This window comes from Plectropomus leopardus, chromosome 11 (assembly GCF_008729295.1).
Source record: "Plectropomus leopardus isolate mb chromosome 11, YSFRI_Pleo_2.0, whole genome shotgun sequence".
Lineage (NCBI taxonomy): Eukaryota > Metazoa > Chordata > Actinopteri > Perciformes > Serranidae > Plectropomus > Plectropomus leopardus.
Genome location: NC_056473.1, coordinates 34,267,270 through 34,285,187, shown reverse-complemented (window position 1 = coordinate 34,285,187; position 17,918 = coordinate 34,267,270). Strand labels below are relative to the sequence as shown.

Sequence of the window (17,918 nt, the reverse complement as noted above, 5' to 3'; positions counted from 1 at the left end):
CCACCATCAGCTGTGAGGATCATCGCTGCTCATATGTTCCTTCATGCATAAAAGATGTTTCAGCTCGATATTAAAACCATCGCCTGCTTCAACTGTTAGTCTGTCAGGGAGTCTAAACGCTTCATATTTCAGCATGAAAAAGTATTCAATCCAGAGTAACCGGAGAAAAAGTTGCATTTAATTTAGGTGTGGGCGATACGTCGAATATACCGAAACAGAGCGACATGGTAGATGACCACATCGTAAGATATTATTTGAGCATTTCAGTAACTTTTTTATGCATTAAAAGCATGCAGAGTTTACGTGCAGGAGATTTAAGTGCTCACGGCGCCCTGCCAACGCTTTTCACGAAAAACGCCATGTGGACACACGCCCTGAACTGGCTCTAAAGTTTGCATTCCCTCACCTCTGCAGCAGCTGATCCTCCAACACGTCCTCAAGTCGTCTCACGTTGCAGCTTTGCAGTGGACATACACATATTACGCTCTAGGTATCCTTCTGCACCTGCTCTCTACGTGTCCATCCCGCCCCCCTCCTGTCCGCCCGATACTGACCTTCGTTTCCTCATATTACTCGTTAGCAGTGGCGTTTCAACCTGATGCCGTCCAGCAGCAGCCATTTTTCTACCAAAACCGCTTATATACAGCACATCACCCATTCATCCTTCTGCTCATATAGAACAGGTCTAAACCATGTTTTTTTTTTTTATTAAATAAAACACACACACACACACACACACACACACACAGTCAGACAGAGAATAGAGCAGAGGAGAGAGTCTACACGTGTTACGTCTAAGCGTATCGCAAAGCACTGCGGCTTTTGCGAGTGAAAGGTCAGCCGTTGATCTTAACTGTCGGAAAATCTGGCAAAAATACCGGCATTTCTCAGACGCATCCACATGAGACTAACATCAGTGGCGAGGACGCAAATGTTAGCCAGCTGATCAAAGTACCAACCAGAGGGGTACCAGCTGAAACGGCATCACCTGACAAGCAGCTCAGGACTCACCACAGGAGGACAGCTGTACGAGACTGAACATCGTAAATAAATGAATAAATAAAGTAAGCTACAGATGAATACAGTAAATAGAAATGAACGGGGGATTACTTAAATTATTTATTTTTTATTGGTTGGTTAAAGGAGCTGCATTCACACAAATGCTAAGTTGGCTTTTGGCGCCGAAAGCACTGCAAAAACATTATTTGACGAATTCAGAAAGAGAACGGCCTGGCTGTCATATATTGATCTGGTCTGATCAGCTCTGACCGGATCGCCTGATCAATAATCCACCTCACAACTCAAACTCCATCGACAGCTGCTGGGAAAAAAAGAACCTGTGCTGCGTTCACTGAACCGCAGAAACGTTTGAATTTACTCCAACTTAATGACTTCAGTGACATTTGACAAACATTAAGAGCAGATTATCCCACAGTAACGGCAGCTGGACACCTCAAGACAGTGCGGTCAGCAATATGTCTCCTGAAGACATTTGTCTCAGAGTCACTGTGATAAAGAGATCAAATAAAGACAGTATGACTGTAATTATGTAAATGAAGCTCACACTATTAAACAATCCAACTTTCATCACGGCTTTGACTGTGACCGCGGGGAAAATGACTTCTGATTTAAAAGAAAAACACTGAAGAAGAGACTGAATTCATCACTAAAAATGAAAAACAAGTGTTAATATGTGAGGTTTTTTTTTTGCTAGTTTTAGTTTTATCCTCGATCTGAATATCCAGAATCTGAAAACCTTAGCGGACAGACGTTAATGTGACAGGCGGCAGGTTCTGATCCAGACTTTGTCCAAGTGTGGAAGCTCAATTTGATCTCATCTGACAGAGAAACCTCGACTCACAGCACCCACAGTGCTGGTTTTATTGAGGCCGTGTGTCAACCCGCGAAGCCTGTAAGAGACCATCTACCAGCCGAAATGATCTGACAGAGTTTATTCTAAAAAAAACCAATTACTTCATGTTCAATAAAAACCCGATGATGTGCAGATTAAAGGAACAAGCGTGGGCTTCTCAAAAATCATTTTAACACCAGTTTGCCATTCCTCCTTTTAAATTGCAAATGCACAGCAGAAGCGTGAAGTGGTGGAGTTATGAAAGTCATCAGTCTGCTAAAAAGCCGCAGACGAGTATCGAGAGTCCCGACGAACAGCTGTTTGCTGCGCGTCGAGGTGACAGCTCTGGAGGATTCGCTTCGGTTCTGAGGAGAAACGTTGGGTTTGATCCTGCGGCTCAGTGTCTGATTGGGCAGGTGACGCGGTGACAAACGCTGCTTTGCTCTGATGGAAAAGGACTCCCTGCTGTGTGAAGTTACAACCATTCTGATCCGCTGAACCGAGAACAAGCAGGCGAGGAGGAAACGCAAAGAAAAACAGGAAGTTCAAAGAGCGTGATGATGGAAACGAGAAGAGAGCGGATGTCGAGCTGGTTCACATTTGTGGTTTTGAATGAAATGTTTCATCAACTATTGGATGGACTGCCATTAAATTTGGCAAAGGCATTCATATTCCCCTCAGGAGGAATTTTAATATCTCTGCAATCCTTTTACTTTTTATTGCCACCGTCATTCGGTCTTTACTTTGGTTTACGACCTGCAAAGACGATCCCATCATCCTCAGCTAGATTTACAAACAAGTACATGTCTTGATCAAGCTCATGATTTGTTGGTGTTATTTAATTTCTATAAAGAACAAATATGTGGAATCAACATAACACTATTACAGCTAAAATAGGTGAGTTTCCATTAACCTTCAAATTGTGCAAACTGAAATTGCGAATATGAAACATGCCTAATGGAACAATTTAACACGAGAAAGTTTTAATGCTTGCATGACGTTGAATTTCAGGTGATCTGAAAAAGACAAAACTGTAATGGAAACACTTTTTTTTTTGCTTTTCTAGGTCACATGATGCTGTGTCTGTGTGCTCGTCAGTAGGAACTGGCTCCCATGATGCAGCAGGAGCTACAAGAGCTGTTAGTGCATCACATAACTCTGAGAAAGTTGAGTGAATCATCTGGAAGTTTCGAATCCACAATTCCTCTGTGAAATTGTGGACTATCAGCTCCCAGAAATCCCTCATACGTGGCAAATTAAAGCATCGTCGATGGCGTAAAGTTGCTTTATTAAGTGCAGGGCGGCTTCTGTCACTTCGGCGTTTCTAATTCGTCTTATGTATGTTTCAGACATCAGTGAATGTAAACTTTTTCTCTTCTATTACAAGAGAAAAACAAATGAGTCAACACACGCGGCAACAAAAATCAGTGAGCTCAGTTAAATGAAATGCCAGGAGCGATTTGCAGCTTCTGCCTGATCCTGATTTCCAATTTTATCATTTAAAGTCTTCGCTGGACAAACAACACAAACACAAAGCCGGATGGAAAAACAAACTGTGAGAAGAAAGTGAAACTCCTGATTTTGGACGTGCTTATTCATCTGCACGGGGGGGGGACCCTTTTTTCCCCCGGAAAAATTTTACACGGCAACCCCCGGAAAAGACGGGGACACAGAGAGACGGAGAGACGAATAAACTACAGCTCGTGTTTGAGCTGAACAGAAAGGACGGGAGCTGTTGCCGGCACAGTTCCCAGGCTCTACTGCCCTGCAGTAACCCGTGTTCCCGCCGTCCCCCATCACCTGACCTCTCCCGCCCACCTGCACACCTGTGTCCACTCTCCCATCAGCACACAAACCGGCCCACTTCTTTTCTCTCCTCACCACATCGTTTATTGTGCCTCAGACTTTTGGGCAGCTTCTCTCGGCCCGATTCTGACCTGAAGCAAACTTACATTTTTATTGTACCTGCCTGTTCTCACAGTGGTGCTTTTGGGTTCAAGCCTGTCTTTGCCGTGCCGTTACAAATACACGGATACTTTAAAATAACCAGCAAAACCTTTTTTTTACATGGATAAACTCATAAGCTAAATAAATACCACACAAGTGTTTTTTAATTACTTAATTTTAGTGCTGAAAATAAGAACTCTGACACCTTTAAACAATAAATATTGGAAGAAGGCAAAGAGCAACGACAGAAAAAAATAGCAAGAAATTGTTAAAAAAAAAAGGAAATTACCTTGAAAATTTGCTTTAAATTATAATAATTCTGTTAATTCTAAAAAAAAAATTATGATAATTATAAATATAGTTTACCCCTAGCTTTTAAAAAAACAATCTTTAAAAATCCCATCAATTTTCTCTGGGTTAAAAGCTTTAAACAGCCTCCAGCTTTTGAACTCCTTTGATGATGTTCGGATCAGACAACATCCCTCCAGGTAAAAAAGAAACATGTTTTCCATCCTGGCAACAAAGTGAAACAACCGATTGAGAGGAAAAGGTCAAAACTTATCAGCTGAGCGATAAGCCAGTTGATACGTGATGAAAATACGGAGTGAAAACAGAATTTTGATGCACTTCGTCTGGAGAGCTGGCAGTCTCTGCAAACTGTCACTTTGTTTTATAAGAAAAGTGGTTCTGATATTTTTAACCCTTTGCAACCTGAGCAGAATCGGTAAATATCTTTTAGAAACCCTGAAAGAAAGAACTGAGCAACTTCAGAAGAAATAACCCAAAATTTTGGATTTGGATGCTTCACACACAGAAGATCTCTACAATCAGCACACTTTCAAGCACAGGCGGTTCTTTAGGGTTCTTGAGTTATGGCCAAAAACATGTTTAATGAGGTCACCATGACCTTTGACCTTCAACCATCAGATTCTAATCAGCTCATTCTTGAGTCAAAGGGGACGTTTGTGCCTAATTTCAGCTAACTACCTCAAGGTGCTCGTAATATATTGCAATCACAAGAATGAGAGAGATGTGAGGTCACAGTGACCTTGACCTTTGACCAACAAAATCTAATTTACCTTATCCTCGAGTCCACTCAAACGTTTGTGCCAAATTTAAAGAAATTCCCTCAAGGTGTTCTTGAGATATCGTGTTCACAAGAATGTGCTGGAAGTACTAACGCAAATATATATACATATATACAAACATACATACATACATACATACACACACACACACACACACACACACACACACACACACACACACATATATGTATATGTGTGTGTGTGTGTGTGTGTGTGTGTGTGTGTATGTATAGATAGACATAGATAGATTTAGCCTGCCCTCATTGGTTTGGACAAAATAACAGAAACCTCTGCGTGTACCTGAATGTGTATTTCTTCAGGAAATGCTCGGGGAGGGAAAAGTTAAAATCAAAGCCTTAGAGCGGAGGAAACTGCTGTCCGAGCTTCATCAAAAGGTGAAAAATCCTTTCAAAGCTTTCAGAGTTACACGCTGTAACCAACTTCCAAAACTTTTTAAAGTGGACCTTTAATGAGGACGGTTTGGATTTGGCACCTGGGGATGTTTCGGTAATGTGTCCTCGAGGACACTTTGAGGATCTGTTGTGAGAGGACAGCTGAAAATGTCAGCAGTCCTTTAATGTGACAGACTAAGAGGTCGCTCGACTGAGAGCAGAGAAGGTGTTGAGTCATCGTCACCTCCCGCTGATCAGGAGCTCTGGGAACAAAACTGAGGAGGCTGAAGAGAAGGAAGCAGCTGACGGGCAAAAAAAAGATCATGAACATCAACATGTTGTACGCTTTCGTACGACTGACAGGTTCAGATCTTCTGCCGCTCGCCAGTTCTCTCTGTTCTCTGCACACTAACAAGGTCTCCGATTAAAGAAACAGTTAACCTTAAATATTGTCATAATGAGATGTCTGATTACTGTAAACATGAATGAATCATGTGCAATATGAATACACATTCAAACTGCTTCTGTCTGTGTGGCAACAAGAATTATTGTTTTTTTAATAAGAAAAATATTGGCACTGAGATTTGAAAGAAATCTCAACACTTTAAGGCGCGCTTCCACTGCAGGAACTCGATTTTGTTACAAAGTGTCAAAAAGTGTTAAAAATGTCAAAAAATTTTATGCAAGATTTACAGCTTTTACTGGGAACTTTTCAATCTGTGTGTCACTGATAAATGAATTGGGGAAATTTGGTTTAAAAAGGTAAACCAATACAACTAATTTTAAATGCATCTTATTGATTACGTTCACAGAATATTAATCTCTGGAGGTTTTTCCCACACAGTATTTTCAAGCGATACTTCAGAAATTGAAAATATTTTGAGTCATGATGACAAAAAGATTAACAGAATTGCTGAAATGTGTTTTAAAACTTCACTTCAATAATGAAAAATAATTAATCTTACACTGCTAGTTAAAAAAAAAAAAGGAAATTTCAGCATTAAAATGTTCTGTCCATTGGAAGGTAAAGAAAAAAAAAGTATTGTAAAAAAAAAAGATTAGTTGGTGCATTAAGTGTAGAATGACTTAATGCACCAACTTCTTCAATTAGTGTAATGAATGACAGGAAGAGAGTAGAGGCAAGTGAATGCAAACTTTTAGACCCAGCAGCGCAATAAACAATCAACTTTCACTGTGCCTGAGGCTCTGCTGCTCCACCTGTGCCCAGAGTACGCTCTGCACACCAAGAGTGTGGTGCAATGAATAAACACCAACCATCCCTCCAAACAAAAGTAAGCACGACCGAACCTCGCACACCACAACTCGAGGTTTTAGCATTATTCCAACTAACACACATTTACTGCCAAATGGCCCACTGGCACCATCTGCTCGTCTCTCCTGGGCTTTTGACTGTTACGTCTTAAAGCAGCAAGTGAGCATCAGTGTGCTCAGTCACCCACTGCATACTCACTCAACGCTGAACTGTGGGCGCAAGAAATAAAATATTTTATATGGCATTGAATCACTGAATCTCAATGCAAGCTAGGCAGCATTTTTATTAATCTGCCTCAGTTATTAATTTATTTTTTTTACCAGACAAACTAACAACAGTTTGTACTTTCAGCTCAGCGCTGCTGCGCTAACATCCTTCAGTACAAAGCTTAGGTAAGACAACATAACAGCGTCCCCCTAAGCTGTGCAAAAAAAAAAAAAAAAAAAGTTCATGGATGAGGAAATGTTTAAATACACATGTAAAAGAAGAATTGCACGTTCATCCACGGAGAAGACAAACTGCTTGCATACACATGTCGAACATTTACACACTCCTCCGCAGCTGAGTGTAAATCCACTTTCATGCAGCATTAGCAGCTTCCATGTGAAACTTGTATCAAAGCAGACAGACGCAGACAGAAACAGGCCTCCCACTCACACTGAGGAGTACTCGCACTCAGCAGCCTGCAGGCGGAGCCACGGGGCTCCTGAGGTGGCACAGACAGGTGTGTTTGTCTGGAACAACCAGGTATCACATCGAAATGTGTCATAGCTTCAACGGTCCACTGTGCAAAATGTAACTGACTCACAATAAGGCTGAAGTGGAAACGTCCCTTTTTTTGTTTTGTGTGAGTCTCTATTTTTAATCAGTTGTGTCCCCTCTTTAAATTCAGACATTTTTGTGGGGCTGTGAACGCAATTTTCATTTTATTTTTTATTTTTTTTACACTTTTTTTTTTTTCTTTTATAGCCAATATTAGTAATGTTTCCTGCTACATTATGGTTTTATCTTTGATTTATTTATTTATTTATTTATGATTATTATTATTATTATTATATTATATTTCAATATTATCTGAATTAACACAGTGGCCAGAGACAATATTTTTGTTGTTTATTTGTTGTTGGTCATGTGAGCCACATGTATGACTGTCATATCTTTTGTATATGTTAAATTTAAAAAAAGGAAAAAAAAGTTCTGTTTTTAAAAAAAAGTTTTGTAAATTGTAACTTTTTCAGATGGCATTTGATGATTAGATTTTCAACATATGACCAGCAGGTTTACCAATGAGCTAACTCTGCAGTAACAGCTGCTTTTCTGCTGCCACCTCCGACATTCATCTGTAATGTTCTTCCCACTCACTTCTTTTTCACTGTTTCTTGTTTTGGTTTTTTTTTGTTGGTTTTTTTTTTTCAAATCACTGTTGAGCTGCCATCATTGAAACTCGACAATTCCTGCACAGGTGTTTCTCACTGAAAGCCTTCCAGAGGCTCGGAGGACATAATCCTCCTATTTCTGGCAGACTTTCATGAGCGGAAAACAGTGTTAGTGTTAAAATCACAGAGTGTGAACAGCAGAGTGCTGAGCGTACATGAATCTGTTGGTGCTGCACCTCTTATCTGCTGCAGGTTTTAAAGAAAAAAATAAAAGATTTAGGATCTGTCTATACATATACAGACATTTTGACCTAAACTAATGAAACAATTGTTTTTGGTGTACTATAAGCCGCTAATTCTGAGGAGTGGCAAAAACACTGCATGCAGCAGACGCCTCCATTCATCTGTGAAGTGGTAAATACAGTAAAATAGTTTAAGTGTAAAGTTGCTTATTTTTATGCTTATTTTATTAATGTCAGTGAATTATATGTTATCTATTTTATTTTCCATTGTATGTTTTGCATTCTGTGCTCTAAATTTTTAGCCTTATTTATCTTACTTTTACAAGTATTATCAAGTGGATGTTAACAATTTGAAGATTCAGTCTATGTATTCTGTTCTGATTTTATTTTATTTTTACATGCAGGTTTTATCATGTCTTATTGTCTTTTATGTGTTTCTGATGTGAAGCACTTGGTGCATTTAATTTCTTTCTTGTAAAGCACATCGGGCTGCATTTCTTGTATGAAAGGTGCTATACAAATAAAGTTTATTATTATTATTATTATTATTATTATTATTATTATTATTATTATTATTTTATCATTGTTATTAAAGTAATCAGACCAATAAAGAGTAAAGAGTAAAGTGACAATTGGGCTTGGGTAAATTAGATTACGAGGTCTGCACCCGACTCAGAATTATGTCAGTCGAATCAGATATGCCCTAAACAAGCTAACTGCGCTAACGAGGGGTTGTCATCATTTTTGTCAACACTAGATAACAAACAAAAGCCAGAGACGGTGTCGTATTAAGATGCTGTGAGCTTTAAATTCATCACTTCTAAGAAGCAGGTCTCTCCTCTCTCCTCTGTGCCGCTGCCTGCATGTCTGCAGCCCCATGTTCCAAAGAGGAGCGTGAAAGTCAAGAGCGCTCACTCTGCAGCAAAATCTGGGAACCAAAACATCTGCAAAAATTAATTTTTAAAACAATTTCCTGAAATGGACAGCCAATCGAGGAAGAACAGAAATGTGCACATGCAGGTTAAATTTTACAGGCGGCTGCCTTTTTCTTTTAATACTGGCAATAAGCAACCGTCAATTTTCATACCACGGTATATTCCTGCAACCCTGTTTGATATTAAATATTGTAAGACTGGACTGTAATTAAATAGCAGCTGCTTAAAGTTTTTTTTTTTTTTTACAGCTATAAGATTTAGAAGTGAAATGATTTTGAAGCTAAAACTGTTGCAGATCATCCTTTTACAGTTCTTTATGATTATTGATGACCATAACAATTCTATTATTTATCCTGTGAACTCCTTAAAGGTCACAGTCTCAGACCGAGAGACACTGATCCAAGATCTGTGAGTCAGAAAATATAGATTTTTGCACAAAACACAGATATCGAACAGACTTAATGATGCTGACCTCTGACCTGAACCTGCGATCTCCCTGCTGCCTCATTTTCCTCACGGATTAAAGGTAAGCGTGAGACAAGAGGTCGTTCTGCGCTCAAAAGCAGTTTAATGCTTAAAAACCGCCAACAGATCTGTGGAAATCTTCCTGTAAATAAAGAAAATACTTGGAGGTGGAGGCACTTCACTGAGCTGCAGCCTCCCTGCTGGGCTCCTGAAATGTCACACACACCTAAAGCAGCCGACTCCAGCTGCTTTAAAGCTCTAAATTACAGTTTAGAGCACCCCCGCCACTCCAGCACATAAATACATCCTCTATTATATATATATATATACACAGTGTATATGCACATAAAAACACACTGATGTGACAGTGACTGTGGCTCTCTTTGATAAATAGAGCCACAGTATCCTTGATGGGTACTCATCATGTCATAATGTATCAGACACATAAAAAAACAGCAAGAAATCCTTCTTGTTGCTTCTGTGCATTACGCTTGTTACTGTCATCCTCAGCCAAATTTTCATGAACAGAGTGTGTAACCGCGAGAGTTTTCTCCGAGCGAGCAACATTCAATTAAATCATCACCTCCTCGGTATCGTCGTCAGTCACATTATGACTCCACAAGCGCAAAGAGCAAGACAGAAGCAATTAAAACCGCTCCACCTCTCACAGGGACGACTGATGGACGAGGATTTCATTTCCTATTTGTCCCCTGAGCCACACACACACACACACACACACACACACACACACACACACACACACACACACACACACACACACACACACACACACACACACACACACACACACACACACACACACACGTCTGTTGTGAGAATATGAATCCCTAAAGACATCCTGAAGTGGTCTGAGCAGGTCGATAATGAAAACGTGGAGAAAACGGCCAACAAACCATCGTTTCATCAGCAGCCTGTCACTCAGGAGCCGAAAACATCTGAAGGAAATGAATCTGCTCGCTGATGTCAGTCAGATGAAACCGACGTTAACTAGTCCTGTCAGTCTGTGAAGCTGACGTTAACTATCCTGTCAGTCTGTGAAGCTGACGTTAACTAGTCCTGTCAGTCTGTGAAGCTGACGTTAACTAGTCCTGTGATAGTGATGTTTGAGATCAGTGTAACGCAGCTTGTTTTGATTGGGGGGCAATTTTGGAAAATGACAAGAGGCCAGGGGGGCAGTCGCAGCAACCCCATACGTGTCTCTAGGATTTTAGGACTTTTGTTTTAGTATTTTAGGACATTTTTCAGGACATTTCTAGATTTTAGGACATTTCTGGGTTTTTTAGGACAGTTCTAGGATTTTAGGACATTTCTGGGTTTTTAGGACAGTTCTAGGATTTTAGGATGTTTCTGGGATTTCAGAATTTTTCTTCAATTACAAACTATTTCGAGCGTGTATCTTTTTTTTTCTTTTTTTAAACCATTTAAATAATGTTAAGGGGCAATCTGCCACACTATAAAGGGACAAATTTGGCCTGTTATAGATAATTGAGATTTGATTCAATTAAAAAACATGATCAAACGTCAGATTTCGGCAAGCCTCTGTGTCTCATCATCAGCGTGGTGCCAAAGACCTGAACAAGATGATTCATTAAAAAAAAGCAGAATAGCAGCAATATGGTCAACACAACAGCTAATGAGCGTTAATTAATGAGCGTGAGAGACAGCCAGGAGGAGGACACGACTGCAGAATGAGATAGACAACAGGATCAGCCAGGAGGACGGCAGGACGGCCAGCGATAACGTCTCATCACTTCACGGTCCTCCGGTGAGTCCAAACTCTCAAAGCTGAGACCGTCAGTCTGCTCAGCAGGTGTGGACAGGAAATGCATTATGCATTTCTTCTTGTTTGTTTTCAACAGACAGTAGAGCAAGTGTCAAAGAGACAAAATTCTCCTGCAGAAGACTGAGGCAACATTTTGCCTTCAGGCCACTTTGGTGAACTATTTTCAATATACAGAGAAAAGGGAACATTTCAGAAACTTCTAGATTATACTGTACGAACACACTTTCCCAAAGAGTGACGGGTCACAAAAAGCTGTTAAACTGAGGAGCGTCTCTTCTGTCATGAGACTGAAAATATACAATACGGGTCACTTTTTATTTGTTTTGTTGATTGACACGTTCTGCTGCCGAACGTGAATTAGCATTTCTATGAGTTTCAATACACACAACCTACAAAGGTGAAGCCACAGCACCTCTGTCCTCGTCCAAAACACAAGTCTTCCTCCGCTGCTACTGAGCGGGAGCCTGCAGGCAGGCCTCCAAGCTGCCGCTTCACTTACACTCGCCATAGTGTTTGACCCGCTACCAATCAGATTGTTTTTCTAGTCGAGCCAATTTTATTTATATAGTCCAATTTGGGGTCGGCAAGATTTTCAATATAAGGTGCCACTTTAAAATGTTCTAGTGAATCAGCATGTTATATAAATACAATGTAAATCCAGCACAAGATAGATAGATACGAACCATAGATAGATAAATAGATAGATACGAACCGTAGATAGATATGAACCAGACAGACAGACAGACAGAACAAATAAAAGCAAAGAAGCCTTACGGCGAAGAGCAATGAACAAAAACAAAAAAAGCCTACAAATGCTACGACAGAGACAACTATCTCAGTTATATATTCAGTCCTAGCGTGCCGTTAGTTAAGCTACAGCGTGCCAGCGGTGGCAGGCGCGCTCAGGGCTGCAGACCCCTGATCTACATACTGTACTCTGCCTCGGGCTGCTTGCACAGGAGCGTGACCGTTTGGCACGAATACACAGAGTTTGTAGTTCTGTTTCAGGGATGTGCAGTAAAGCTTTTCCCCCTGTGGCCGTGGCTCTGTGGACCGACTGTGTTCAGTGAGCAGCGGTACGATCGCTCGACCGCACAGCGGCCCCACAAAAACATGACCGAGCACACCACTGCTCCTAATGACCCATCACTAACCTCTGTTATTTACCTGGAGAACGCCTTCCTGCCTGCCCACCTGTTCAAACCAAAACTTGGATATATGTCTTCAGAGAAAATACGATGATGGGATCATAATGTTTTCAAATGCTTTGACAGCAGTTTTAATTAAACCATATTTATGTTGAAATCTCAATATGTACAGGGACACAGTTTTTAAGGCATGTATCAAACTAAGTCACATATCTATCATATATATATATATACACACAATGTATACATTACACACACACACACACACACACATACATATATATATATATATAAAACAAATTAATTATTGTGTATATATATATATATATACACACACACACACACACACATTCACATACATACATATCAATATACACACACACATATACATTTATTTATATATACGCACACATATATAGGCTAAGTGGGCTAGTAGGCTTCTTTCTTTTTTTTATTTTCTTTTTTTTTTTGTTGACAAAAATAGAGCTGTAATCCGGATAATTCACAGCAGACCTGGTGTGCACAATTTTCATTCAAGAAAATTAGAATTTTCTGCATCACTGCACAGTATTTTCATATTGCCCAAGAAACAGCATTCATTTAACAGAAACTACTGTTCACTCATATCACACACTATTATCTTAGCTCATAACCCTGTTTGATTTATTGTGACTGTATATTTCTTTGTTTTATTCTTATGCACGTTGTGAAACTCTGTTCAGATAAGTGCTTCATAAATAAAGTTGGTTATTGTTATCAAAATAGTTACCAATCAATTTTCAGAGTTTTACTTTAACTTGAACCTCTGTGTTACGCACCACACTGGTGTGTTCACTGACACGTTTTGCTGTCCTGCTGATACCGGGTTTAATACCACACTGTCCGTCTATATGAGGTATTGCTGTTATTTTGTCTTCAGTTGTCATATCTCAGATATTATAGTACCGCCTCCTCTCGGTGTGTTTGCGCTCTGCTGCTCTGAAGGCCACAGCAGCAGCTTGCTCTAAAGTGTAAACGGCCTGAATGAAACTTTGGTGTTTCAGATGTGAACTGATTCCCCTCGCAGCCCGGTGAGGACGTGCTGATGAAGCAGAGGAGCTGAACTCTTTCACTGAGGGAGATAAACATTGACAATAGTGATGCAACCCCGTGATGAGGGAAATCAGTGCGAGAGCTGCGAAATCCTGTCGACTCCGGCTGTCTCACTTCCTGACGGAGTGCCAGTTCAGAGTTTCCCTCCTCCGCTGATGAGTCACCTCCATCTACACAGCGCTCCCCTGCTCTCCTCTCTGGCTGCTAATGATTGTCAATTGCTTTTGATGGTGCTTTTCAAAGGTTTTTTTTTTATTGATAGGAGAGCTGACTTACACAATAAGGTGGGAGAGAGGAGGACGTGCAGCAAAGACCACAGGTTGGTATCGAACCCGAGCCACTTCTGAGGGCCTCAGCCTATAGAGAATTATACATATATTTAAACTTTTGTCAACATGGACATGATACACACATCCTTAACTTGATAAGATTTTCCACAATTTAATAATTTAATTAATTTCACTGAAACCATGAGCACCAAAGTGAACAAGAGAGAGGCAAACAGAAAAAAGACATTAACAGACGTAGAAGACTATTTTTAAAAAGCTGAGGAAACATTAAGAATAAACTATATTAAATATATTTTATATTATTAATTATATATATTATTATATATTAAAATATTTTACATAATTATTATAATTTTTAACAAATACAAGGTAATTTCCTTGTATTTTTCACAAATTTCTTACTAACCTCTCAGTAATTTCTTCTTTTGCTGCTCATCCCCTTCTTCCCACGTTTTTGAATAAAATAAAGCCAATGTGCCCAGAACTCGAAAGTTAAAATAATAATTTGTTTGTATTTCCATCTTTGCAAGTTCTGTATAAAAGGAATTAAAAGCCCGTCCCAAATATAAGCTTGTCGAGAGCAGTTAAAAACATATTCATAAAAACATACTGTCGCCTCATCTTTTCACCAAATAACAGAATCATCAGCGGTATCGACGAGGATAAGGAGTCTCAATAATGGTATCAATATCAATAAAAATCAATGATCCCTATCCCTAAGTTTAATGTTTCATGCAAGAACCATTGCTATGTAAACTGGCCCTTTATTGGTATAGGTATTGGGTCTAAAAGTTTGCATTCACTGCCTCTGCAGCAGCTGCTCCTCTCATCCAATATCTGATCTGATGGATCAGCTGATCAACTGACTCAAACTCCAGCTGCAGAGTAAACCTCTGAAAGAGCTCCGCCTGCGCTGTGTTCACAGAGAGGGGACACAGAACGATACAAAGGGACACACAAATGCAGAAAAAAGAGCCCTAAAAAACACCTGCTGCTGAAGCCACGCTGATTTGTGTATTTGGCATTTTTAAAACAGCCAACGTGTTGCCGAGCAGGAACGATGCAGAGCTGGAGCGGAGCGAGAGAAATGGATCATCGGGTGTTTCTCGGCGGTGACAGGCCTCTTTCCTCATGTGGAACATCTGCCATCAGTTTATATGATGAATGAAAAACAGCTCAAATCCCTGTTGTCGTTATTATGTGTGTGTGGGGAGGTGATGCCCTGCTACTGAAGCTCTGACTCCACTAAAATACAACAGCGTGATGTCTCAGGAGGGCGACTGAACCATGACGAGCGTTTTGTGCCCCATCTCACGAGGACAGTGACGTCCACTGAGGAGGACGGGTCGCCTCTCTTTGATCACCGGCCCATCAGCTCCTCTGCAGCGACACAAACGCTGCGACTGAGAGTCTCAGCGAGACGCTTTCGTCTCACACTTGCTGGCAATTAAAGAGACGAACTGCGAGTGGCTGATAAGATCTCCATGTCATAGCGGGTGATAGGCACTTCAGCAGAGGAGGGGAAGACAAAGATGAGGGGGAGATAGAGGGAGAGACGGAGGCAGAGGAGCAACAGATAAGAGAGAGACAGAGGGTAAAAATGGAATAAAAAGAGTGAGGAAATTCAGTGCAATCTGTGCTCACAGCTGTCCTCCTCCGACAGCGGAGACGGAAACACGAGGGGACGTGGGAGGGTTTGTAACGGCGTCTCTGGAGGAGTCAGAGGACAGGTTTGCATCCCAACACTGAGCATCTTTATGGAGAAATTCTGAAAAGGATGGCAAATAAAATGCTGCAGAGATCATCTAAAGAGCTCCAAAAATGTGGGGCTGTAAGGATAACTAGGGGTCGGCGATAAATCGAATGTACTCGATGTATCGCGGCTTAGTTCTCGTGCGATGTATAATCAAATGAGTTTAACGCGAACATCAAGTATAACTCCTCTTTTTTAAAGCCGATATGAGACGATGAGGAGTTTATATATCATGTATCGCAATTTATACAGTTCCAACCAAGGGATGTGATTGGTCGAGAGGCGTTCCATGAGTGACGATATACAGTACAACATCACTGGAACTGTAAACGCCGCTTCACAGCTGTTCTGAACCGTTAATTAGGCTCACCCTAACGGTCTGTAGTTATCTAACGTTACCGTAGATTGTATCAATGCTTGAACAGCGTGGAAATCCCGTTTGACCGGCATCATCGCTCAAAAAATACCGGAGAAAAATCCTGCCTGATGCAAAAGTCCTCGACCTGCAGCCCAGGGGGGGAGCAGCTGTGACGGACTGGTTTTGGAAAAACCGCCATTCACTGGAGTAAACCAGCTGTCACAGATGTTACAAGGATGTGCAGTGAGACAGGGACACACTGCCTGAGCGACACAGACACACACGCGCTGTCGGATACGTGATTTGAGGTGATGGAGATCACGGCAGTGAGCGGACACGCTGCAGCGACACACTGTCTGATCAAACAAACACAAAATCACACAAAGTGTCTTAACAGACTCTGATTTCACTGAAACACAGAGATAAATGTTGATGATACTCAGCAGCTGCTCTGTGCAGAACATGAAGACCGAGCTAGCACTGATTAGCCAGCAGCGTGCAGGAAAATGTTTATGCGTTGCTAGGCAACAGCTGTCACATCCAGCGTTTGCTGAACTCTGTGTCAGCAGAGCAAAAAAATAATTAAATAAACAAACAAATGATGATCTGTTGCTGCTTGTTACTATTAACTAACAAAAGATGCTGGTAGAAGTGTTGTATAAAAGCAATGTCACACTCGAGGTCGTGATGTTGTGCTGTATATCATCACGGCTGTGAATATCTTTGACCGAGCCGTGATGATATACAGTACAACATCACGACCTCGAGTGTGATATTGCTTAAACAGCCTAAAAACATTGTGGTATTATTTGAATGCCATATGCACAGCCCTAGAGCCAACATCTTTGCCATTTAAAAAGCAAAATAGCTAAAACGACAAAAAGCTTATTAAAAGAAATCAGGTTGAGGGAAGTAATGTGCAAAACAACAAAAACCAGCAGTAGTTCAGCATATCCAACTGGGGAGCCACTCGAAATCACTGCAGGGGAAATTCCTGCACTGCGACTGCCGAGTAGCTGGGTGGGCATGAAGAAGTGTTTTTCAGTGATATCAGAGAGAAACTGCGGCGATGTGGGCGGTCACAGGGAGCGAAGGTGATGGAAATTAAAAAGCTTCAGTGTGGCGGAGAGACTGTTGGCACAGTGCTCCAACAGAAACAAAAACCCCCTCACAAACAGAAAATCAGCTGGTGGGATCGATTTTCTAATCGGTTCCCGTCTGACCGCGGCGATAAATCTCATTACTTTGTGTCATAAGAGCTCAAAAACCACTCAGTCATCAGAGGCGCGGAGGTGGACAGAGACACGATGACCAGGACTGAACACGGGACAGTTTGAAACCAAAAGACGAAGGAAAACAGCCTCCAAACTGCAGCTCAGGAGTCGCCTGCTGCATCTGTCTGGAGATTATTGAAGGAATATTTAGTTTTCTTTGGGGGTCATATTTCCAAAGTTTAAGAAACCCAGAAATCTGCTCGCTGCACATACTCTGACAGTCACGTGGGCCAGGCCGATACGATGGACTGATTTTATTTATTACAAATATATCTATCAGCATGAACCAGAACCAGAAATCTGTTATTGATCCCCAGGCGGGGATCGTGGTTCCTTACAGTCGCTTTAATGCCAGCATGGAGCATTATAGCAACAATAAATTAATAAATATAAATAAAGAAATACAGTTATAGACAAATAGCATGAGTATGTGAATATTTAATTGAATGGAAAATGTTCTAACTGTGTGAAGCGTTTAATGTAAATGTAAAGAAATTCAGCTTTAGCTGTTTCCTTTTCTCATTTTGTTTGTTGTTTTGTATGATGTTACTGATGATGGTTTTGTTTTAATGTCTTTGCTCAGCATCACTGAAAATGAAATTAATTACCAGAGTTTAAATAAAGGTTTG

The 17,918-nt window shown here is 40.7% G+C and overlaps 1 protein-coding gene across 1 annotated transcript in view; it reads right to left on the bottom strand.

Moving 5' to 3' along the window:
- Window positions 1-17,918, bottom strand: part of cadps2 (Ca++-dependent secretion activator 2) — a 187,322-nt gene that overhangs the window by 126,518 nt on the left and 42,886 nt on the right.